Here is a 25,862-nt window from a genome sequence, read left to right as displayed (position 1 = left end):
ACCAGGAGCCCCCTCCTGGGCTCCCAACACCTCCATCTCCAATTCGGGGTACAAAGCGTAAACCACCACCCCATCAGCCAAAATCGGAGCAGGATCCTCTGAATCACCTCCCCCAGGAAAGCTGCGAGACAAGGCATCTGCCTTGACGTTCTTAACCCCCGGGCGAAAGGTAACCACAAAATTGAACCTGGTAAAAAACAGTGACCATCTGGCCTGTCTAGGGTTCAGATGCTTGGCAGATTGCAGGTAAGCCAAATTCTTATGATCTGTATATACTGTAATGGGGTAAGACGCCCCCTCCAACCAGTGACACCATTCCTCAAAGGCTAACTTGATGGCCAGCAACTCTCTATCTCCAACATCATAATTTTTCTCGGCGACCGAGAGCTTCTTGGAGAAAAAAGCACACGGGACCCATTTGCCAGGAGATGAACCCTGCGATAGCACCGCTCCAACCCCCACTTCTGATGCATCAACCTCCACCACGAATGGCTGAGACAGATCGGGCTGCACCAGAATGGGAGCAGATGCAAAACACTCCTTAATAGCCGAAAAGGCCTGCAATGCCTCATCCGACCAGACAGAGACGTCGGCGCCCTTCTTAGTCATATCAGTGAGAGGTCTTACAATGGTAGAATAGTTCAAAATACATTTTCTATAATAATTAGTAAACCCCAAAAACCGCATCAAAGCTTTCTGATTCTCTGGTCGGTCCCATTCCAGAACCACCCGGACCTTTTCGGGGTCCATACGAAAACCAGAGTCAGAAAGCAGATATCCCAAAAACGGAAGCTCCTGCACCGAAAACACACATTTCTCCAATTTGGCATATAATTTATTCTCCCGAAGGATCGTCAAAACCTGTCTCACATAATCCTGATGGGTCTTCAGATCAGGAGAGTAAATTAAAATGTCATCCAAGTAAACCACCACGAACCTCCCCACCAAATGATGGAAAATGTCATTGACGAATCGCTGAAATACCGCTGGCGCGTTCGTCAACCCAAAAGGCATAACAAGATTCTCAAAATGACCCTCGTGCGTATTGAAGGCCGTTTTCCACTCATCCCCCTCCTTGATTCTGATCAGATTGTAGGCCCCTCTCAAATCCAACTTGGAGAACACCTTGGCTCCAACAATCTGATCAAAAAGGTCAGAGATCAAAGGCTGGGGATATGGATCCCGGACCGTAATACGGTTCAATTCCCGGAAATCCAAACAAGGTCTCAGCGATCCATCCTTCTTTTTTACAAAGAACAAACCTACTACCATCGGAGACTTAGATGGCCTAATATGACCTTTTGCCAAACTCTCGGCGATATACTTCCGCATGACCTCTCTTTCGGGTTGAGAAAGATTATAAAGCCGAGACTTTGGCAACTTAGCCCCTGGGATGAGATTAACTGGACAATCATAGTCACGATGAGGGGGCAATTCCTGAGCCCCACCCTCCGAAAAGACATCCGTAAAATCTGAGAGATACTGAGGTAAAGTCGTAGTGGACACACCAGAGATAGATATGCCAAGACAATTATCTGAACAAAATTCACTCCAACCAATGATTTGTCTTGCTTGCCAATCTATAATTGGGTTATGTTTAGTCAACCATGGTAACCCCAAAACTATAGGAGCCGGCAAATCCTTCATGACAAAACAAGACATAATCTCAGATTTTGAAGAAAAAGAAAGTCAATAAGGTTTACCCCAGCACCACAGTCAAGGAATACTTCAACAAAAAATTCTCTTGAGTCTAGCACCACCATAGCTGGAAGGAGGAAACGGGTATTACAGGGAGCTTGCATACCTGCTTGCTCCACCACACCATTCACGCTACCAAGAGTCAGGAAAGTTTTTTTTTTCTTTTTCTCTTCCACATGCGGTTTAACAACAGGACAAGCAAAAATAAAATGACCACTTTTCCCACAGTAGTAACATAGTTTGTGCAATTTCCTAAAGTCTCTACTACCAGAACGGAAAGAAACCTGACCCAGCTGCATGGGTTCCTCCCCTACCCCAGAGTTACCTGTAACATCACCCTGGGAAGCAGTAGAGACGAAACCACTCACAGAAGGGATCCCTTGCGCGGAGGGAGCCCTACACCTTTCTCTAATACGTCTATCTAACCGTACTGCCAAAGACATTGCATTCTCCAAAGAATTTGGGTACTCATGAAAAGCAAGGGCATCTTTCAATCTCTCAGATAACCCCTGACAAAACTGACTACGTAACGCGGGATTATTCCACTCTGACTCGGTAGCCCATCTCCTAAACTCAACACAGTAAGCCTCTGCAGTATGTTCACCCTGTAATAAATTACGTAATTTCGATTCCGCCATCGAGACCCGATCTGGGTCATCGTAGATTAATCCCAGGGCCTTAAAAAATTCTTCCACTGACCGGAGGGCCCGAGAACCGGGCGGCAGAGAAAAGGCCCAGGATTGCGCGTCCCCTTTAAGCAGAGAAATGATTATACCTATCCTCTGACTTTCATCACCTGACGACGATGGACGGAGCCGAAAATACAATTTGCATGACTCTCTAAAACGGATAAAGTCATCCGTACCCCCTGCAAATCTATTAGGAAGAGCGACTTTAGGCTCCCCACAAATTTGACCTGCACCTGATGCCAGAGCATTCTGACACCGTGTGACCGAATTACGCAGCTCCGCAACCTCTAGGGATAGCCCCTGCATGCGGTCAACTAACGCATCAATTGACGCCATCACAAAACCGCTGAGCAATGACAGTGAAAGTATTGGCGGGTTATAATGTCATGGTGGACGGGATCTCAGATACACAGATAAACCAACAAACAAGTTTCAAGGCGAGAAGCTGGGGAAAGGTCCCCTCCTAGCAAATCCCTGACTTCTCTCCCTACACTGCTAAGCCCACATTCAGACCTTGAAGGTAGGAATAATGTGTCCTCGTGCCTGGACTTAAAATACCCTAGAATCCCTGAGATGGTGAAAGGGGAATAAAGGCAGCCTGCTCCCTCAGAACCTGGAGGGGACAGACGACACACAAACAGCCTAGACAGCAAACAACAAAAACAGAAACCAAACTTATCTTATCTGAGCTGGAACAGACAATCCTTACTTCCAAGGCCAGACTGATTTCTATAACCCGCACAGAACACTGGGAATGAGTGAAATTTAAACCAATGATCCTACCCAGTGCACCTGAAGGGAGGAGGATCTAGCACGACTCCAAAACAAAACAAAAAACTAAACACGTGCTGCTATTCTGGCCGACCTCCGCACATAGTCAGAGCAGGGCATGACATCACCTTACCACATATCCCCCCCCCCTTTCTTCTATTTTTAGCCAACAAGCAGTGTATCCTGGAAAAAGCATCTGCGTTCCCCTGTAAATTCCCCGGCCTATGTTCAACCTTGAAATTTAAATTTTGCAGGGAGAGAAACAACCTGGTCACTTTTTCTCCCTGTTTTGTTTCATCCAAGTTAAAGGAGCGTGATCTGTTACTAACTGAAATTTCCTACCCAGTAGGTAATATTTAAGTGACTCCAGAGCCCATTTAATGGCCAGACACTCTCGTTCTACTATGGCATAATTTTTTTCTGCTGGGGTCAACTTCCAACTTAGGTACATCACTGGGTGCTCCTCCCCATTTATCACTTGTGACAGGACCGCTCCCAAGCCTGTCTCAGATGCATCAGTCTGGACCAGAAACGCTTTTCTGAAATCCGGGGAAATGAGCACTGGCTATTAACAGAGAGCGGACTTTAGGCTTTGAAAGGCCTTTTCTGCCTCTGGGGTCCACTTCACCATTACTGACTTAGGGCCTTTCGTTAAGTCAGTCAATAGTGTTGCCATCGAGGCAAAATTCGGTACGAACCGGCGGTAGTACCCTGTTATGCCAAGGAAGGCCCTGTTTCTTCGTTAAGGGCCTAGGCCAGTCTTGTATCGCCTCTACTTTATTGATTTGGGGTTTAACTAGCCCTTTACCAATAATGTAGCCCAGATATTTTGCTTCCTCCAGACCCACTGCACACTTCTCAGGGTTTATGGTTAGGCCAGCATCACTAATGGAGTCTATAACGGCCAGTACCTTCCAGAGGTGACTTCTTCAATCAGATGAAAAAATGACCACATCATCAAGGTAAGCGGTCGCATAGTCACGATGTGGCTTCAAGATCAGGTCTATCAACCTCTGAAATGTAGCAGGGGCTCCATGTAACCCAAACGGCATCACTGTGTACTGGAACAGCCCCTCTGGAGTGGAGAATGTCGTCTTTTCTTTTGCATCATCTGATAATGGTATCTGCTAATACCCTTTTGTAAGGTCAAGGGTCGTGATGTACCTTGCTTTCCCAAGCCTCTCAATTAGTTCATCTACTCTGGGCATGGGGTACGCATCGAATTTTGACAAAATCTCCAAGTCCCATTAGGCTTCGGGATTAAGACAATAGGGCTTGACCACTCACTGGTAGATTCCTCAATGACCCCTAACTCAAGCATGCGCCTGACCTCAGAGGATACCGCTTTTCTGCGTGCTTCTGGTATCCTGTAGGGCTTTAAATTCACCTTACTGTGGGGCTCAGTTCTCACGGAATGTTTTATCAGGTGGGTCTGGCCTGGTAGGTCAGAAAATCTTTCTTTATTTTTCTGCAGAAACTCCTTTACTTCTTGTTTCTGAGGTACTGACAGTGCCTCACTAATTTTTACCGGAGGAATTGGTGGTGACACCTCCTTACTCATGGTCTGTGCGGCCACCAATGACTCCCGATCTTTCCATGGCTTGATCAGATTTACATGCTAAATCTGGTAGGGTCTTTTCCTTCCTGGTTAGTGCACCTTATAGTTCACCTCGCCCACTTTTTCCACAACCTCGTAGGGACCCTGCCACTTTGCCAGAAACGTACTTTCTACAGTGGGAACTAGAATCAGGACCCTGTCTCCGGGATTAAAGTCCCTTACCTTGGCAGACCTGTTATAAATTCTGCTTTGAGACTCCTGAGCTCTTTTCAGATGTTCTTTAACAATGGGCATCACTGTCGCTATCCTATCTTGAATATGAGCCACATGTTCAATGACGCTCTTATAGGGAGTAGCCTCAGCCTCCCAGGTTTCTTTAGCTACATCGAGTAAACCCCTTGGGTGACGGCCATATAGTAACTCAAATGGTGAGAACCCTGTAGAAGCCTGAGGCACCTCCCTAACAGAAAACATAAGGTAGGGTAGGAGGCAGTCCTAGTCCCGACCATCCTTTTCGACCACTTTTTTTAACATCTGTTTCAGCATCTTGTTAAACCTCTCGACCAACCCATCTGTCTGTGGGTGGTACACCAAGGTACGTATCTGGGTGATTTTGAACAACTTGCACAACTCTTTCATGACCTTCGACATAAAGGGGGTACCCTGGTCCGTGAGAATTTCTTTAGGGATCCCCGTGCGGGAGAACATGAAAAATAATTCCCGGGCAATATTTTTGGATGCCATGTTTCGCAAGGGTACCGCTTCCGGGTATCGTGTGGCATAGTCCAAGACAACCAAGATATACTGGTGTCCCCTAGCTGACTTAACAATGGGACCCACCAAGTCCATGGCAATTCTTTCAAAAGGTACCTCAATGATGGGAAGAGGCACCAAGGGACTCCAGAAATGTGAGGTTGGGGCACTTATCTGGCAGGTGGGGCAGGACTCGCAGTATATTTCCACTTCCTTGTATTCTCCAGGCCAGAAAAATCTTTGTAGTACCCTCTCCTGTGTTTTGCTAACACCCAAATGACCCCCAAGTACGTGGTTATGTGCGAGATCTAGTACCATACATCTATAAGGTTTTGGCACCAGAAGCTGCTCCACAATTTCATTGTTGCATTTATTAACTCGATGCAGCAGGTTTCCATTCATGGCAAAATGCGGAAATTTCTGGTCAGCTTCTGGTACCTGTGGTACACCATCTATCACAGTAACATTTCCATGAACACTCATGAGAGTGGGGTCTCTCAATTGCTCTGTACCAAAGTTACCCTGAGACACCCCTATATCCAACACATTTTCCCCAGTTGGGGAAGCTTCATCTTCGCCAGCTAACACCTGCAATGGAAAATCGTCATTATCAGGTATGTCACATATCCCCACATTTTCAGACATTTCAGTTAACAAGACATCTTAATTTTGCACCTTATCGGCACCATTGTCTTCAATGGTCTCTTCCATTACACCATTGAATTCAATGGGCCACTCATAGCAATGATTATTTAAAGGAGAAGGCACAGATTCTGCAGGAGTGTTTCTCCTCTCCCACAACTTCCAAAACAAGGGGAAGTCCCGGCCCAATATCATATCATGCATAAGTCTTTTGACGACCCCAACTTCATAGGATACAGTCCCAGCTGGAGTCTCCACCATAACGCAAGCCACCGGGTAGGATTTTGCATCCCCATGGATGCACAACACATTAACTCTTTTGTCCGGCACATAATTCGCAGCCACGAAGTTGGCATGTACTAAGGTGACCAGACTACCGGAGTCCAACAGAGCCCTGATGGAGCAGTCATTTATCACCAGGGTACACATCTGCTGCTCAGTCTCTAGTCCTGGGGAGGCCGCACACACTGGCACCGCATACAGTGACTGTCTCCGGCTCCCGGCACACTCCATGGGCTCTGAGGTCAGAGGGCAATAGGCAGCAACGTGTCCCCACTCATTGCACCTCCAGCACTGGGGCGCCCCGGGTCTCCTAGGTGAGAAGACCTCTCCGGGTCCAAACTGCTCGGGAGACTCAGCCTTATGCCCACGCCCAACCTCTAGAGCCTTATTCCCTCTTGCACCCTTCCACACACCCCCAACAGCCGGAACTCTCTTACCCACAGAGGACACGGGTTGGGCACTCCGGGGAGGTGTTGGTGCGGTAGGGACATCACGGAGGTAGTCCTCAGTCGACAGGAACCTTTCCACCAGGTTTACGAGCTGATCCGCAGTTTTGGGGTCTCCATGTCCGACCCACCGTTGCAGCTCCGCTGGGAGGGCTCTAAAGTAGTGATCCACCATTACTTTCTCCACAATCTGGTCTGGTGTAGAAGTCTCAGTCAGGTTCCAGCCACTTCCGTACAAGATGGAGGAGGTCAAATATCTGAGATCGGGCAGGCTTGTCCATGGTGTAGCTTCACGTGTGGACCCTCCGGGCACGAACCGCTGGTGTAACGCCCAAACGAGCCAGGATCTCCATTTTTAATTTGACATAGTCCCGGACATCCTGCTCCCTGAGGTCATAGTAGGCCTTTTGTGGTTCGCCGGACAAAAAGGGCGCAAGGACCTCTGCCCACTCTGCTACCGGCAGCCTTTCTCTTTACGCCACCCTCTCAAATACGGTCAGGTAGGCCTCGATATCATCATCAAGTGTCAGTTTTTGTAAGGCCCGCTGCACATCCCTCCTCACATTTAAAGTCTCTGGGGGGCTTACCTCCACACGCGTTGGAGCTACAACAGTCTCTCTCAATACAGCAATCTGCTCCACCAGTAAACGATTGGTTTCCTGCTGCTGGGCCTGGGCCTCCGCCTGAGCCTGCTGCTGGACACGTAAGGCTTCCTAGTGTCTCATTTTATCCTCAGCATGTCTTTTCCTTTCCTCCAGATTGGCCTGTAAAAACATCTTCATCATTTCCTCCATGGTATTTGGTGAACTTTGCAAAGCTGCAGCAGCTTTCACCCAGGACATTAAATCATCAACTGTCACGCCGTTGCCCTTAGCAACCTGATATTGCCTTTTTCAGCAGGTATGCCTGGCCGCATCCTCCACCAATTGTAAGGGGTTACACTCTCAGGTAGGGCGGTGATGACAGATTCTCTTGCAGACCGCAGGGTTAAAGTCCAAATGTTGCTTTATTTATCACACTCTGGCAATACAGGCAACCCCAGTTATAATTCACTGGTAAGGTGAAGGTCCAGCACCACAAAACATAAACCAAAATAAACACCTGCCCGTCTGGGCTCTGGCTAATACAGTGAAGTTCCTAACTCACCTATTGAACACAGTTCACACAGAGAACTCGGCTTCTCTAGCCAGCATGGCAGCCAGCTTCCCAGACTTTCTCCAGGCCTCACTCTCCTAGACTGACAGCCTGCACTGTGCTTTATTTCCCCTTGACGATCCCAGCTGGCTTCAGCTGGGGATCCCTCAGGCTAGGGGAAAACCTGTCCCGGAATTGGGTGGACTGGGGAGGTCCCTCTACCAATCCTACCTTCTCCCAGTCCAATAAAATCCAGCCCATAAAGTTAACAAAACTGTCTCCTACACCTACACATTGCTGAGACCATTTTAGCCTTCTGGATTTTATTTACCTTACCCAGTTGAGGAATCTGGGTGGGATATACACCCCTTCCAGGACTCTACTATACACTTTTCTGTTCACCTTACCACACTATGAAAGGGGTATTCCCATCTTAGACAATGGGGGCATATCGCTAGGATATGCCCCCATTGTCTGATAGGTGTGGGTCCCTGCTGGGACCTGCACCTATATCGAGAACGGGGGAGATTTCCCGGGGTCCGTTCACCACCAAGCGCTAATCCCTGCCTCTCCCATAGAAGTGAATGGGAGAGTGTCACGCATGCACAGCCCATGCTCCCATTCATTTCTATGGGGCAGATGGCAATAGCCGAGCCAGCGCTCGGCTATTTTCGGCAGCCCCATAGAAATGAATGGAGGGTGGCTGCGCATGTACAGTGAGCTCTCCTTCACTTTCGGGGCTCCATTCTCGATATAGGTGCAGGTCCCAGCAGTGGGACCCACACCTATAAGACAATGGGGGCATATCCTAGCGATATGCCCCCATTGTCTGAGATGAGAAAACCCCTTTAACAAACCCAAAAATGGCTGTTTCACAATGTAAGTTCACTGCAGAACGGCTTATAACACGTACTTATATTTCCTATTAATACACCACAAAAATCGCTGTTTCCCAATGAAAGTTCACAGCAGAACTGCTAATAACACAGTTATATTTCCTATTAATACACCCCAAAAATGGCTGTATGACAATGTCATTTCAATGCAGAATGGCTAATAACAAGTACTTATATTTCCTATTAATACACCCCAAAAATGGCTGTATGACAATGTAATTTCCCCACAGAATGGCTAATAACGCGTACTTATATTTCCTATTAATACGCCCCAAAAATGTCTGTTTCACAATGTAGGTTCACTGCAGAACGGCTAATAACAGGTACTTATATTTCCTATTAATACACCCCAAAAATGGCTGTAAGACGATGTAATTTCACCGCAGAACGGCTAATAACTAGGGATGAGCGAACCCGAACTGTATAGTTCGGGTTCGTACCGATTTTTGGGGTGTCCGTGACACGGACCCGAACATTTTCATAAAAGTCCGGGTTTGAGTTCGGTGTTCGGCACTTTCTTGGCGCTTTTTAAAAGGCTGCAAAGCAGCCAATCAACAAGCATCATACTACTTGCCCCAAGAGGCCATCACAGCCATGCCTACTATTGGCATGGCTGTGATTGGCCAGTGCAGCATGTGACCCAGCCTCTATATAAGCTTGGGTCACGTAGCGCTGCACGTCACTCTGCTGATTCAAGCATAGTGAGAGGTTGCTAATGCGACGTTAGGGCGAGATTAGGCAGATTAACTCCTCCAAAAGACTTCATTCAGTGATCGATCTACAGCTGTGGATCATTGAACTGCTGCTATTCAATTGCTCAGTGTTTTTAGGCTGCCCAGAGCGTTTTTCAGTCACTTTTTTCTGGGGTGATCGGCGGCCATTTTGTGGCTTGTGGTGCGCCAGCACAAGCTGCCACCAAGTACATTTAACCATCAATAGTGTGGTTATTTTTTGGCCATATACTACATCTGGTGCAGGCTGAGCCTGTCCCCCAAGTGCATTTAACCATCAATAGTGTGGTTATTTTTTGCTATATCCTACATCAGGGTCAAGCTTTCATCAAGTGCATTTAACCATCAATAGTGTGGTTATATTTTGGCCATATACTACATCAGGGGCAAGTTGAGCCTGTCACAAAGTGCATTTAACCATCAATAGTGTGGTTATTTTTTGGCCATATACTACATCAGGGGCAAGTTGAGCCTGTCACCCAGCGCCTAAAAAATAGGCCTCACATTTATATTTATCCAAATCTGTCATTACTGTTTTAGGCTACTTTCACACTAGCGTTCGGGGCTCCGCTTGTGAGTTCCGTTTGAAGGCTCTCACAAGCGGCCCCGAACGGATCCGTACTGCCCCAATGCATTCTCAGTGGATGCGGATCCGCTCAGAATGCATCAGTTTGGCACCGTTTGGCCTCCGCTCCGCTCAGCAGGCGGACACCCGAACGCAGCTTGCAGCGTTTTCGTGTCCGCCTGGCCGTGCGGAGCCAAACGGATCCGTCCAGACTTACAATGCAAGTCAATGGGGACGGATCCGTTTGACGCTGACACAATATGGTGCAATTTCAAACGGATCCGTCCCCCATTGACTTTCAATGTAAAGTCAGGATTATACCATCAGATCGGAGTTTTCTCCAATCCGATGGTATATTTTAACTTGAAGCGTCCCCATCACCATGGGAACGCCTCTGTGTTAGAATATACTGTCGGATTTGAGTTTCACGATGTAACTCAAATCCGACAGTATATTCTAACACAGAGGCGTTCCCATGGTGATGGGGACGCTTCAAGTTAGAATATACTGAGAACTGTGTACATGACTGCCCCCTGCTGCCTGGCAGGTGCTGCCAGGCAGCAGGGGGCAGACCCCCCCCCCCCTCCTGTATTTAACTTATTGGTGGCCAGTGGGGCCCCCCCTCCCTCCCCAGTATTAATTGTAAGCAGTGCGGCCCCCCTCCCTCTATATTCATCGGTGGCCAGTGCGGATATTAAATATGAGCAGTGCGGTCTCCCCCTCCCTCCCTCCCCAGTATTAAATATGAGCAGTGCGGCCTCCCCCTCCCTCTATTCATTGGTGGCCAGTGCGGATTCAAAGTATTGTGATCAGTGCGGCCTCTCCTCTCGACCCCCCCCCCCCCCATCATTGGTGGCAGCGGAGAGTACCGATCGGAGTCCCAGTTTAAATCGCTGGGGCTCCGATCGGTTACCATGGCAGCCAAGACGCTATTGCAGTCTTGGCTGCCATGGTTACTTAGCAACAAATAGCAGCATTATACTTACCTGAAGAGCTGCGATCTATGTGACCGGCCGGGAGCTCCTCCTACTGGTAAGTGACAGGTCTATAGGCAATGCGCCGCACAGACCTGTCACTTTACCAGTAGGAGGAGCTCCCAGCCGGTCACATAGATCGCAGCTCTTCAGGTAAGTATAATGCTGCTATTTGTTGTTAAGTAACCATGGCAGCCAAGACTGCAATAGCGTCTTGGCTGCCATGGTAACCGATCGGAGCCCCAGCGATTTAAACTGGGACTCCGATCGGTACTCTCCGCTGCCACCAATGATGGGGGGGGGGGGGGGGAGAGGAGAGGCCGCACTGATCACAATACTTTGAATCCGCACTGGCCACCAATGAATAGAGGGAGGGGGAGGCCGCACTGCTCATATTTAATACTGGGGAGGGAGGGAGGGGGAGACCGCACTGCTCATATTTAATACTGGGGAGGGAGGGAGGGGGAGACCGCACTGGTCATATTTAATATCCGCACTGGCCACCGATGAATATAGAGGGAGGGGGGCCGCACTGCTTACAATTAATACTGGGGAGGGAGGGGGGGGCCCGCACTGGCCACCAATAAGTTAAATACAGGAGGGGGGGGGGTCTGCCCCCTGCTGCCTGGCAGCACCTGCCAGGCAGCAGGGGGCAGTCATGTACACAGTTCTCAGTATATTCTAACTTGAAGCGTCCCCATCACCATGGGAACGCTTCTGTGTTTAGAATATACTGTCGGATCTGAGTTTTCCGAAGTGAAAAATCAGATCTGAAATTATAAACTGTTATGCAAACAGATCCGTTCTGAACGGATGCAAGCGGTGGCATTATAGGAGCGGATCCGTCTGATGAAACATCAGACGGATCCGCTCCGAACGCTAGTGTGAAAGTAGCCTTAGCTGGTCAAGTTATTTAGTGTCCGTCAAAGCACAGTTTTTGTTCTGGGTTGAAAAACAATTCCCAATTTTGCAATTCTCAAAATTAGTGGTTTCTGCTGTATCAGGTCTACTTTAAATCTATACCCTAAAAGGGTAGATTAGATTCAAGGTGCTGATAGGGTCATTCTCAAGAACTTCACACACACGCTACAGTGCAGATCCAAGTCTAATTCTGTCCGTAAACGTATACCTGTCACCCAGCGCCTAAATAATAGGCCTCAAATTTGTATTCAGCTAAATCTGTCATTACTGGTGTGCCTGTATTAGTGTAATACGGTACCTAAATAGATAGCCAGATAGTGTTAGGTGTCTGTAAAAAAAGGCCTGATTTTGAATTCAATACATTGGCCCGAATAATATTTTTCTCACCGTGGTGAACGGTAACAATGAGGAAAACATCTAGCAAGGGACGCGGAAGCGGACATGGTCGTGGTGGTGTTAGTGGACCCTCTGGTGCTGGGAGAGGAAGTGGCCGTTCTGCCACAGCCACACGTCCTAGTGTACCAACTACCTCAAGTCCCAGTAGCCGCCGGAATTTACAGGGATATTTGGTGGGGCCCAATGCCGTTCTAAGGATGGTAAGGCCTGAGCAGGTACAGGCATTAGTCAATTGGGTGGCCGACAGTGCATCCAGCACGTTCACATTATCTCCCACCCAGTCTTCTGCAGAAAGCGCACAGATGGCGCATGAAAACCAAGCCCATCAGTCTGTCACATCACCCCCATGCATATCAGGGAAACTGTCTGAGCCTCAAGTTATGCAGCAGTCTCTTATGCTGTTTGAAGACTCTGCTGGCAGGGTTTCCCAAGGGCATCCACCTAGCCCTTCCCCAGGGGTGGAAGAGATAGAATGCACTAACGCACAACAACTTATGTTTCCTGATGATGAGGACATGGGAATACCACCTCAGCACGTCTCTGATGATGACGAAACACAGGTGCCAACTGCTGCGTCTTTCTGCAGTGTGCAGACTGAACAGGAGGTCAGGGATCAAGACTGGGTGGAAGACGATTCAGGGGACGATGAGGTCCTAGACCCCACATGGAATGAAGGTCGTGCCACTGACTTTCACGGTTTGGAGGAAGAGGCAGTGGTGAGACCGAGCCAACAGCGTAGCAAAAGACAAAGAGGGAGCAGTGGGCAAAAGCAGAACACCCGCCGCCAAGAGACTCCGCCTGCTACTGACCGCCGCCATCTGGGACCGAGCACCCCAAAGGCAGCTTCAAGAAGTTCCCTGGCATGGCACTTCTTCAAACAATGTGCTGACGACAAGACCCGAGTGGTTTGCACGCTGTGCCATCAGAGCCTGAAGCGAGGCATTAACGTTCTGAACCTTAGCACAACCTGCATGACCAGGCACCTGCATGCAAAGCATGAACTGCAGTGGAGTAAACACCTTAAAAACAAGGAAGTCACTTAGGCTCCCCCTGCTACCTCTTCTGCTGCTGCCGCCTCAGCCTCTTCTGCTGCTGCTGCCGCCGCCTCGGCCTCTTCCTCCGCCTCTGGAGGAACGTTGGCACCTGCCGCCCAGCAAACATGGGATGTACCACCAACACCACCACCTGCGTCACCAAGCATCTCAACTATGTAACACGGCAGCGTTCAGCTCTCCATCTCACAAACATTTGAGAGAAAGCGTAAATTCCCACCTAGCCACCCTCGATCCCTGGCCCTGAATGCCAGCATTTCTAAACTACTGGCCTATGAAATGCTGTCATTTAGGCTGGTGGACACAGACAGCTTCAAACAGCTCATGTCGCTTGCTGTCCCACAGTATGTTGTTCCCAGCCGGCACTACTTCTCCAAGAGAGCCGTGCCTTCCCTGCACAACCAAGTATCCGATAAAATCAAGTGTGCACTGCGCAACGCCATCTGTGGCAAGGTCCACCTAACCACAGATACGTGGACCAGTAAGCACGGCCAGGGACGCTATATCTCCCTAACTGCACACTGGGTAAATGTAGTGGCGGCTGGGCCCCAGGCGGAGAGCTGTTTGGCGCACGTCCTTCCACCGCCAAGGATCGCAGGGCAACATTCTTTGCCTCCTGTCTCCTCCTCCTCCTACTCAGCTTCCTCCTCCTCTTCTTCCACCTGCTCATCCAGTCAGCCACACACCTTCACCAACAACTTCAGCACAGCACGGGGTAAACGTCAGCAGGCCGTTCTGAAACTCATATGTTTGGGGGACAGGCCCCACACCGCACAGGAGTTGTGGGGGGGTATAGAACAACAGACCGACGAGTGGTTGCTGCCGGTGAGCCTCAAGCCCGGCCTGGTGGTGTGCGATAATGGGCGAAATCTCGTTGCAGCTCTGAGACTAGCCGGTTTGACGCACATCCCTTGCCTGGCGCATGTGCTGAATTTGGTGGTGCAGAAGTTCATTCACAACTACCCCGACATGTCAGAGCTAATGCATAAAGTGCGGGCCGTCTGTTCGCGCTTCCGGCGTTCACATCCTGCCGCTGCTCGCCTGTCTGCTCTACAGCGTAACTTCGGCCTTCCCGCTCACCGCCTCATATGCGACGTGCCCACCAGGTGGAACTCCACCTTCCACATGCTGGACAGACTGTGCGAGCAGCAGCAGGCCATAGTGGAGTTTCAGCTGCAGCACGCACGGGTCAGTCGCACTGCGGAACAGCACCACTTCACCACCAATGACTGGGCCTCCATGCGAGACCTGTGTGCCCTGTTGCGCTGTTTCGAGTACTCCACCAACATGGCCAGTGGCGATAACGCCGTTATCAGCGTTACAATACCACTTCTATGTCTCCTTGAGAAAACACTTAGGGCGATGATGGAAGAGGAGGTGGCCCAGGAGGAGGAGGAGGAGGAAGAGGGGTCATTTTTAGCACTTTCAGGCCAGTCTCTTCGAAGTGACTCAGAGGGAGGTTTTTTGCAACAGCAGAGGCCAGGTACAAATGTGGCCAGACAGGGCCCACTACTGGAGGACGAGGAGGACGAGGATGAGGAGGAGGTGGAGGAGTATGAGGATGAAGCAGGTTCACAGCGGGCTGGCACCCAACGCAGCTCGGGCTCATCACTGGTGCGTGGCTGGGGGGAAACGCAGGACGATGACAATACGCCTCCCACAGAGGACAGCTTGTCCTTACCTCTGGGCAGCCTGGCACACATGAGCGACTACATGCTGCAGTGCCTGCGCAACGACAGCAGAGTTGCCCACATTTTAACGTGTGCGGACTACTGGGTTGCCACCCTGCTGGATCCACGGTACAAAGACAATGTGCCCATCTTACTTCATGCACTGGAGCATGATAGTAAGATGCGCGAGTACAAGCGCACGTTGGTAGACGCGCTACTGAGAGCATTCCCAAATGTCACAGGGGAACAAGTGGAAGCCCAAGGCGAAGGCAGAGGAGGAGCAAGAGGTCGCCAACGCAGCTGTGTCACGGCCAGCTCCTCTGAGGGCAGGGTTAGCATGGCAGAGATGTGGAAAAGTTTTGTCACCACACCACAGCTAACTGCACCACCACCTGATACGGAACGTGTTAGCAGGAGGCAACATTTCAATAACATGGTGGAACAGTACCTGTGCACACCCCTCCACGTACTGACTGATGGTTCGGCCCCATTCAACTTCTGGGTCTCCAAATTGTCCACGTGGCCAGAGCTAGCCTTTTATGCCTTGGAGGTGCTGGCCTGCCCGGCGGCCAGCGTTTTGTCTGAACGTGTATTCAGCACGGCAGGGGGCGTCATTACAGACAAACGCAGCCGCCTGTCTACAGCCAATGTGGACAAGCTGACATTCATAAAAATGAACCAGGCATGGATCCCACAGGACCTGTCCATCCCTTGTGCAGATTAGACATTAACTACCTCCCCTTAACAATATATTATTGTACTCCAGGGCACTTCCTCATTTAATCCTATTTTTATTTTTATTTTACCATTATATTGCGGGGCAACCCAAAGTTGAATGAACCTCTCCTCTGTCTGGGTGCCGGGGCCTAAAAATATCTGACAGTGGCCTGTTCCAGTGGTGGGTGACATGAAGCCTGATTCTCTGCTAGAACATGCAGACTGATTCTCTGCTGACATGAAGCCAGATTCTCTGTTACGGGACCTCTCTCCTCTGCCTGGGTGCCTGGGCCTAAATATCTGACAATGGACTGTTCCAGTGTTGGGTGACGTAAAGCATGATTCTCTGCTAGGACATGCAGACTGATTCTCTGCTGACATGAAGCCAGATTCTCTGTTACGGGACCTCTCTCCTCTGCCTGGGTGTCGGGGCCTAAATATATGACAATGGACTGTTACAGTGGTGGGTGACGTGAAGCCAGATTCTCTGCTATGGCATGAAGAGACTGATTCTCTGCTGACGTGAAGCCAGATTCTCTGCTATGGGACCTCTCTCCAATTGATATTGGTTAATTTTTATTTATTTTATTTTTATTTTTATTCATTTCCCTATCCACATTTGTTTGCAGGGGATTTACCTACATGTTGCTGCCTTTTGCAGCCCTCTAGCTCTTTCCTGGGTTGTTTTACAGCCTTTTTAGTGCCGAAAAGTTCGGGTCCCCATTGACTTCAATGGGGTTCGGGTTCGGGACGAAGTTCGGATCCCGAACCCGAACATTTCCGGGAAGTTCGGCCGAACTTCTCGAACCCGAACATCCAGGTGTTCGCTCAACTCTACTAATAACACGTACTTATATTTTCTATTAATACACCCCAAAAATGGCTGTTTCACAATGTAAGTTCACTGCAGAATGGCTAATAAGACGTACTTATATTTCCTATTAATACACCCCAAAAATGGCTGTTTCACAATGAAAGTTTACCGCAGGACTGCTAACACATACTTATATTTCCTATTAATACACCACAAAAATGGCTGTATGACAATGTAATTTCACCACAGAATGGCTAAAAACACGTACTCACAGTATATTTCCTATTACACTGTTCCTAGCGCCTGCCACGTCTCTCCCCGCACTAAGTACACTGGAAAATGGCAGAAACCAAGATGGCTGAGGCTATTTATAGGGCTGTGACATCACGCTGGCTGGCTGCTGATTGGCTGCATGCATGGCATTGTGGGTGATCCCTCGTTCCCAGAGTTCTTAGCTCTCTAGATCTTAGCATTATGCATTGAGGTGTTAATAATAAAGTCCTAGAAAATCCCTTAAACATTTCATGGTGGGAACAATGTGGCTGGCACTGTACACGACACACTGGGCTATGTATAGGGGTACAGTGCGACTGGCTCTATACACTGTGGTTGCCACTATATAGGGGTATATTGAGACTGACGTTATTGGTGACACATTAGGCGGCACTGTATGGAGGCCATGGTGAATTGCACTATAATACATACCTCAGTATACATCTAATTTTTACATAATACATCTAATTTTTAAGATGTGGTTCATGTTAATGATTGACATAAAGTCCTTCTGCTTCAACTTCATAAAGAGGTTCTGCAGCAGCAGTATCTATTACCAGGAATAATGTACCCCGTCTATAAATGATAAGATTAGAAGTCACTGGGAAGTTTTGTAACATGCAGTCCCAAGTCTTAGGCCCCTTTCACACGGGCGAGTATTCCGCGCGGATGTGATGCGTGAGGTGAACGCATTGCACCCGCACTGAATATCGACCCATTCATTTCTATGGGGCTGTTCACATGAGCGGTGATTTTCACGCATCACTTGTGCATTGCGTGAAAATCGCAGCATGCTCTATATTCTGCGTTTTTCATGCAACGCAGGCCCCATAGAAGTGAATGGGGTTGCGTGAAAATCGCAAGCATCCGCAAGCAAGTGCGGATGCGGTGCGATTTTCACGCATGGTTGCTAGGTGACAGTCTATTCACTGTATTATTTTCACTTATAACATGGTTATAAGGGAAAATAATAGCATTCTGAATACAGAATGCTTAGTAGGTGATCAATTGAGGGTTAAAAAAAATAAAAAAAAATAACTCACCTTCTCCTCTTGTTCGCGTAGTTCCCGGTCTCTTCTTTACTTCTTTAATGATGAACTACCGGCTAGGACCTGTGGTGACGTCAGATCACATGCTCCAATCACATGGTCCATCACCACGGTGATGGACCATGTGATTGGAGCATGTGATCTGACGTCAGCAAAGGTCCTTTAGCCCACAGCTCATCATTAAAGAAGTAAAGAAGAGACCGGGAACTACGCGAACAAGAGGAGAAGGTGAGTTAATTTTTTTATTTTTTTTTAATCCTCAATTGATCACCTACTAAGCATTCTGTATTCAGAATGCTATTATTTTCCCTTATAACCATGTTATAAGGGAAAATAATAACATCTACACAACACCTAACCCAAGCCCGAACTTCTGTGAAGAAGTTCGGGTTTGGGTACCAAACATGCGTGATTTTTCTCACGCGACTAGAAAAAGCATTACAATGTTTTGCACTCGAGCGGAAAAATCGCGGGTCTTCACGCAACGCACCCGCACATTTTCTCGCAACGCCCGTGTGAAAGAGGCCTTAATACTCCTTGGCGACGTCTAATTTTCTTGTAATTCACAGAAGCTGGGATGCTTTTTTTCCTCCAGGTGTATTCAAGACTTAAAACCCTAGAGGGTATAAAGAGAGGGAGGCGGCCAAACTTTTTACCCAAGCGTAACCTCCGACATGTCCATCATTTTCTCCCATTGATTAGACAAGTTGTTGTTCAGCAGAAACTCTGCACGAGGTGCAGTATTGTCTCCGTTTTTACATCCTGTAAGGTTCCGGGTCTGGTTACCGGAGAACTCGATACCTAAAGACGCAGATTTGAAGTGTTATATCTCATTAGTCATTTAGAAAGAGAGTAACATTTCATGAGGGTAGACGGTAAATGTATAAGAAGTATGAACCCCAATGGCAACGGTACAACATGTGTCCTGGTCAAATAGATGACGCTTGTTACCATTGATGTTATTGTAATAAAGGATTAAAAGGGTTTTCTGAGATTTTTAGGCTAGGGCTACACGACGACATTTGTTGCGCAACATATTTTATGATGCTAGTGTAGCACCCCAGAGTGGCATTACCACCTCTTTCATACCCCCACTATCTTTGGTTGGTGCATCATGCGTCATTTCTGATATTTATTGCCTGAAATGTGTGTATATGAATTTCCTTGCAAATGTTATGTTAACAAGATCAACTTGCAGGATAACAGGCCAAACTGGATGGACAAATGTCTTTTTTTGGCCTTATATAATATGTTACTATGTAATGTGCCTGGTTCACCAGCAGGTTGCAGCAACATTGGCAATATTAGTTTTTCTGGAGAGGAACCTTCTTGCTCCATTTCAGCCCTCTCTAGAGAGAGAGAGAGGAGTTTAGCTTGTGAAGGTCAGTTTAACCTTCCTCTACTTGGGGACAGGTTGTGTGAAGTCTTGTCTACCCCCTTCCTAAGGGAAGGTTGTGTGTCGGCCAGCAGAGCACAGCCTGCTCTGCTGGGCCTGCAGGCCCTGTCTGTAAGTTCTACATGGTTGCTCGTCCCCTCCTGGGCTTGCATTGCCTAATATCCAAGCTAAGTATGCTTGAAGCCAGGAAGAAGTTCCTAGGATTAAAGTAAGAGACAGACTACAGACAGCTAAGTAAAGTTCCAGCAGAAGAGGAGAAGTTTTCTGTTTAACCCAGCTAACATTGCAGAGTTGAGAAAGCTACAGCATAGCAGAGCTGAGATTGTTGCAGAAGTGTTTGCCTGCCAAAGATAAGCCAATACCTGCCGATGACCAAGATAACGTTTGGAAACTGTTTGGATTACTATTAATGCCAAGTAAAGTTGTGTTCTAGGTTAATACAAAGTCTGGACTCCATTTATTCAACTCCCTTCATCATCCAAGTTCAACAATTGCTCCTTTTTGCACTTGCTTCGGACCAACACGTCTGGGATCCAAGGATATCCAGGTAGGAGCACCGTGACATGTGCATACAACATCTTCAGAGAGACTGTAGGCCACTCTACTTCACTCTGGCAATCCTACACCTGGGTACCCACACAAAGGGGATTCCATGTCCTCATTGCTATACTGCAACTGGCTTCACGACTACTCACTCTATAAGAGGGACATTTTTCGTAGAAACCTCCTAAGGGGCAAGGGATACCCCAGACGCTTATGAGTGGGCTGCTGCAATCAATTGGCATGTCACAAACAGGATAAGTACAGGATAAGAATGGGATTCGTGCAACGTTAAAATTGTGTGCCATTGAGAACAGGATACAAACAACAAAATTGTGTGCCTACCAACTTTATTGGCCTATTGGATTTACGAATTTGCCATTGAAAATTACTTTAATGTGTTTGCTGCGGAGCAACCGGCGCAAAACGCTGCGCGCTGGTGTCCGAAGAGTTAATTTGCCATCTTTGACACTTATGGCGCAGTGTCTTCTTCATGCACAGAAGCGGGAAACCAAAGAACCACCCCCAGCTAAAGCGGGAAACTCTGGCCCTGCCTACAGGGAGCGATGCTATAGACTAAAAAGAGCAAGGGAGAGCTACTCACCTCAAGCCCCTCCTTCTTCTCCAGTGATCTTGCCAAGAGAAGAGTGCTGCCAGATGGCGACCGCGCCGCCCCAGGGAGAGATTGCTCCGAAGTCTGCTGAAGAAGAGATGCCGAGCAAATGTGACCTCTCTGACCTGAAAGAGGCTCTAGAAGAGATTCGTCTCCCACAGCTTGTCCAGGGATCGGGGAAGGAGGCACCTGCAAGATCCTACTTCGCTGCCCAGAAGAAGTTTGCCACCCAAGAAGAGTGAGCAGACAGACTCCTTCAACCCCATGATGCCTTGGAGAGTGACAGTCCACGTCACCGATGTGAAGGAGTACCGTAAAGCCAGTGAGGACTGGGTGCTCCGCCTGATAAACCAACCGCTGCCACACGACCCGATACTGGATTGCCGGGTTGGAACCGTACTCTGGTTCAGCATAGACCGAGGTACAGGGTTTATACAAGATGACAAGTCGGGGACAGAACTCTTTGTCAACCACTGCTCGGTTAAGAAGCTATAACTTCCACAAGCCCGCCATAACCTTTACCAAGGGGATCAGGTGCAGTACACCCCTATGTGGTCCTCGAAAGGTTTCTTCGCCACGGGAGTGAGCCTACTTCGCAGATCAACGGCAGAAGCACTGGCAGGAAGGCCCAGCGACCCGGGATTGGGTTAGCCGCCTACAGAAAGAGAAGAGCAAGAACCGACGATATCCTGAGAGATCTGCATCTGGACGAGAAACCCTCATACCGGGATTGCCTGCACATCTGATCATGGGTCGGCAGATGGGACACATGGATCAGACAATCTTGGTCTACAGTCCGACTATTGTGTCCTACCAGTTACCTGGAAAATCCCCGCCGCAGCTAGGTAGAAGGGAGTATCCGGAGCTATCGATCCGACCGACCCAAGTGGAAGTTTATCTACCAGTGCTCCTCCAGCCAGAGGTTTTGGACCCCTTGGAAGTCGCAGGAGCAGCTGCACCAATTAAACAGAAGATGGCTGCGCAAAGGAAAAGTGTGACCACCCAGTCAAGTCCGGCTTCCCCCACCGGAGGGCAGTGGCATTCTACTACCCGTGCTAGGATGGATTTCCAGAGGGAGGATAAACCTCTCATCCGGTTTTCAAGCTCAAGCAGTGAAGAGGACTGCCAGGAAAGATTAAAGGACCTTTTGGTTTTTTTTCAGTTAGAGTGTTTATTGGATATACTTAGGGCTCCTTCATACGAGCGGATGCCATGCGTGGAATCCGCCGCGCGAAAGAGTGCCAAGCCCCGCCCCGGACAGCAGAGACACAGACCACCAACATGACCGACAACGCTCCCCGCCTCTCCGCGATCCCCCCACCACAAAATCACAGCGACAACTTTATCTCACTGTGACCCTGTAGCAAAAAGACCACAGAGAGGCACGGAGCACCATCAATCATGCCAATGCTCTGCGGCTCCGCTGTCCGGAGCAGGGCTCGGCACCCCCCCACGCAGCGGACTCCACGCACAGCATCCGTCCATGCGAAACAGCCCCCAGAGTCCAAAATATATCTGAACATTCAAACTTATAGTGCACAAAACTTGGTATATCTATACTTAAACCAAGTGCTTAAAGGGAACCTGTCATCAACTTTATGCTGATCTCACTGAGGGCAGCATAAAATAGTGACAGAAATGCTGATTTCAACGGTGTGTCACTCATGAGCTCAAAGTAAGTAGTCGCTGACAACCAGCATTACAAACATTGCAGCACAGGCCCTGAAAAGAGCCAAATCCACCTGAGAAGAGTCGTGGCCACCCAGAATCTCCTGCACTCCCCGCCCACCCGCTGATGACTGGCAGTTCTCTCCCAGAGAGAAAGCGAGAAAACTAGGTAGAAGCCTGTCAACCACCAGCAGGCTGGCAGGGAGAGCAGGAACTCACGAACAACCACGACTCCTCTCAGGCGGCCGAAAAACCCCTCCAGGCCCAGTCTGCAATGACCGTGATGCTGGCCCTCGGTGTGACGGACTGAACCATCACTGGGGCTGCTGGAGAAGCCTGAGGGTCAGCCTCCTTCCTACAGACTATGGACCGAGAACTATGGAGACCCCCTAAGACCTTTTGGGGTTACAAGGAACTATGAACCCTGATTTATGTGTGTAATTTATATGCCACATATTTCCTATTGCTCATTAAAAAGGCATGGTGTGGATTCAGCAACACAAAAAGGGTTAACTCTGCACTGAGACTCCCACTGATTGTCTTAGTGATGGGATTAAGATAGTCTATTATAATAGCAGCCGACTCCTAGATGAGTAGATCACCATATGATACACTCAGGAGATAATCCCATCACATGTGTCTCCACTGTCCCTATTCATTCATTATGGAGGGGGTGAAGATGTCTGTTTGCATGTTGTGTTTGTTAATTGCATCACAGACAATGCCATTGTGTTTGTTGAATAGGGTTAGTTTTTGTGTTTAAACTGTAAAGGATTGGCTGCTATGTCATGTCCTCAGTTCCCAACCAGGTCCACGGGGGTGGTACCCTTGTTGGAAAATGTGTATATAAGTCAATGCTTGTGTGTTCAATAAAGAGTTCCAGTTTTACATTCAACATAGAGCCTCGTCTCATGTGTATGGGGATTGCTATACGCTGTATACTCCCCTGGCTATAACTCCTAGCTCTTGTAAGAGCTGTTCCTGCTCTCTGGATTTAGGAGAGGTTCACCCACTGGAGCCTGGAGCCTTGTCGTAGGTCCAGGGTGGGTAGGAGACGGTGAGACCTCAACCAAGCTTCGGCGGTTTGTGGGGTCTGCAGTGCTTACGGTGTCAAGTGGAGTGCTTGGAGTCCTCGGGAAGCACTAGGAGCATCCATCGAAGGAGGTACCCGGTCGGGGTGCCAGGAGATCCGTTACACTCGGCAACCACTCACTCGGCAACCACCATTTATTATTATTTTTTTTTTCATACTGTACAAAATCAAAATGCAGTTTGACAGTACAAAATCTGAGTACATCAATACACAATCTGCCATGTTAGCAGATATAATGAATTGTAAATCACATAAAACACAAACAATACTATACAGATCAAATATATCTCTATTTTGGGAAGTTCCCAAACTCCATAATCCCGTATAACCTTTGACTCAGATCTCTCGCTGTCAATCCAAACTTATCACCCAGACCCCCCCCTCCCCATGATGGTCATGCCGGTGGGCACCGCTATTGGTTGCTCTCATCTCCCCCCCTTTGCCCATTTTTCCTCGCTATTAAACTTTACTATTTTTACTAGCCCCTTCCTTATTGTCTTGCATATTTGAGAGATAGTCACCCTAGTTGTCATGTGTTGATAACAAAAATCGATTAAATTTCGTGTTTTATTATAGTAAAGTATTCCCTATTTTGTGTCGCTTCGAATGCGTGTTTTAATTGGTGATACCGATATTGACTCATTAAATCTATATTTATTCCAGGGCATAATTCTTTTAGTGCTCTTATTTCCCCATTCTTAACTAACTGTGATACGTAAATAATGCCATGTTTTTCCCAATACTTATAATCAGTGATTAATTGAAATTCTATAATATTACTATTACACCACAAAAGGTGAAAAATACGAAGTGTTCAAGATTCCCAATATTCTTTTTATCTTCCCCCAAGCCAAATCCACCATTCGGCATATTGGGCATTTTTTCCCTTTGTTTTTAATAAATCCAGTCTCTATTATACTAAATATATTATATTTTGGGCCGTTAAAGCACCGTTCCAAGTATTCTGTTATGTTGTTTCCCCCTGACTTTATCCACTGCACTTGGGAGGCTAAATAATATCCCTGAAAGAAAGGGACCGATAACCCTCCATCCTCTTCTGCTAACCAGAAATATTTTTGTTTTAGTTTTACCCTTTTTCTTCCCCAGATTAAGTCATTCAGCAGCCGTTCCAGATGGGTGAAGAAGCGATCTTCTATCCAAACTGGACAGGCTGCCAGAATATACAAAATCTGGGAAAGTAAGACCATCTTTATTAATACAATTCTATCCGCCTGTCCTATTGATAACTTCTGCCAGACACTGATTTTACTTTTACATCTAGTCAGCAAGGGGGTGAGGTTGAGTATCGTAAAGTCTAATATACTTACACTCAGCTTTATACCCAGATATTCCATAGACTCCGTTGTTTTTAATACCCTAATTCCTAGGGAATTCAATGGGGTTTCCTGGTCAAGTGGTAGCAATACTGATTTGGCCCAATTAATTTTATATCCCGAAATGTCGCTAAACTTATTTATTAGTTCCATAAGGTAAGACAGCGGAGATGTTGGGTTCTCCAAAAAGATCAGAAGGTCATCTGCATACATACTTATCTTATCAGAGGTCCCCTTCATACCAAAGCCGCTGATCCCCTCATCCGATCTAATTTTCGCGGCCAGTGGTTCTATGAATAAGGCAAACAATAAAGGTGAAAGGGGACATCCCTGTCTTGTTCCTCTGTGCCGCTCTATTTTCTCAGACCATACTCCATTAATATTAATTTTGGCTTTGGGATGATTATATAGGATCTGTACCCACTTGATAACATATTTACCCAGGTTCATCCTATGCATTACCTTCCAGAGGTATTCCCACTCCACCCTGTCAAACGCCTTCTCGGCGTCTAATGACAGGATGGAGAGGGAACCACCTCCCTGCTCGTCCTGCATATTTAGGAAAGCTCTACGTTTGTTTGATTGCACCAATCTCTTGGGTATGAACCCGGTCTGATCTGGGTGAATTAACTTGTCTATAACTCTCTTTAGTCTATTAGCAAATATTTTTGCACAGATTTTATAGTCTGTATTTAAAAGAGATATGGGTTGATACGCACCGATCTCTCTTTCATCCTTGTCCTTTTTTAGAATGAGTGTAATCACAGCTTTGGATAAAGATGAGGGGAGCTCACGGGTCTGGTAAGTTTTATTTAGGACCTGTAATAACATTGGCAGAATTTTGTCTCCATATTGGCGATAGATTTCTAATGAGAGCCCGTCGGTCCCCGGGGAAGAATTTCAGCCTCATGTATTTCTTTTAAATCTATGGGTCGGTTTAGTATTTTACTCTCCTGCTCTGTTTGTTTAGGGAGATTAATATTCTCCAGAAACTTTTCAACATCTCCATCCTGCTGATTTTTGTTATTTGTGTATAAGGTTTTATAGTATTTAACAAACTCTCGCTCAATCTCCTCCAGGCGCGTAGTAACCACTCCATTTTCTAATCTGATATTTTTTATTCTATTAATATTTTTTTGGTTTTGGATCAGGAGTGACAGAAGATTTCCAGGTTTCCCTGTTTGAGA

At 47.7% G+C, this 25,862-nt stretch overlaps 1 long non-coding RNA gene across 1 annotated transcript; it reads right to left on the bottom strand.

Moving 5' to 3' along the window:
• Positions 1-1,947: 1,947 nt before the first annotated feature.
• LOC121000804 lies at positions 1,948-22,079 on the bottom strand. Its single transcript, XR_005778905.1, has 3 exons — positions 21,765-22,079; positions 13,433-13,439; positions 1,948-1,959 (listed from the first exon to the last, which is right to left on the bottom strand). It is a non-coding gene; the product is annotated as an uncharacterized LOC121000804 (long non-coding RNA).
• Positions 22,080-25,862: the final 3,783 nt, after the last annotated feature.

The sequence above is a fragment of the Bufo bufo genome, chromosome 1 (assembly GCF_905171765.1).
Source record: "Bufo bufo chromosome 1, aBufBuf1.1, whole genome shotgun sequence".
NCBI lineage: Eukaryota > Metazoa > Chordata > Amphibia > Anura > Bufonidae > Bufo > Bufo bufo.
Note: the sequence above shows the minus strand (reverse complement) of the source record. Positions and strands in the feature narration are given on the sequence as shown.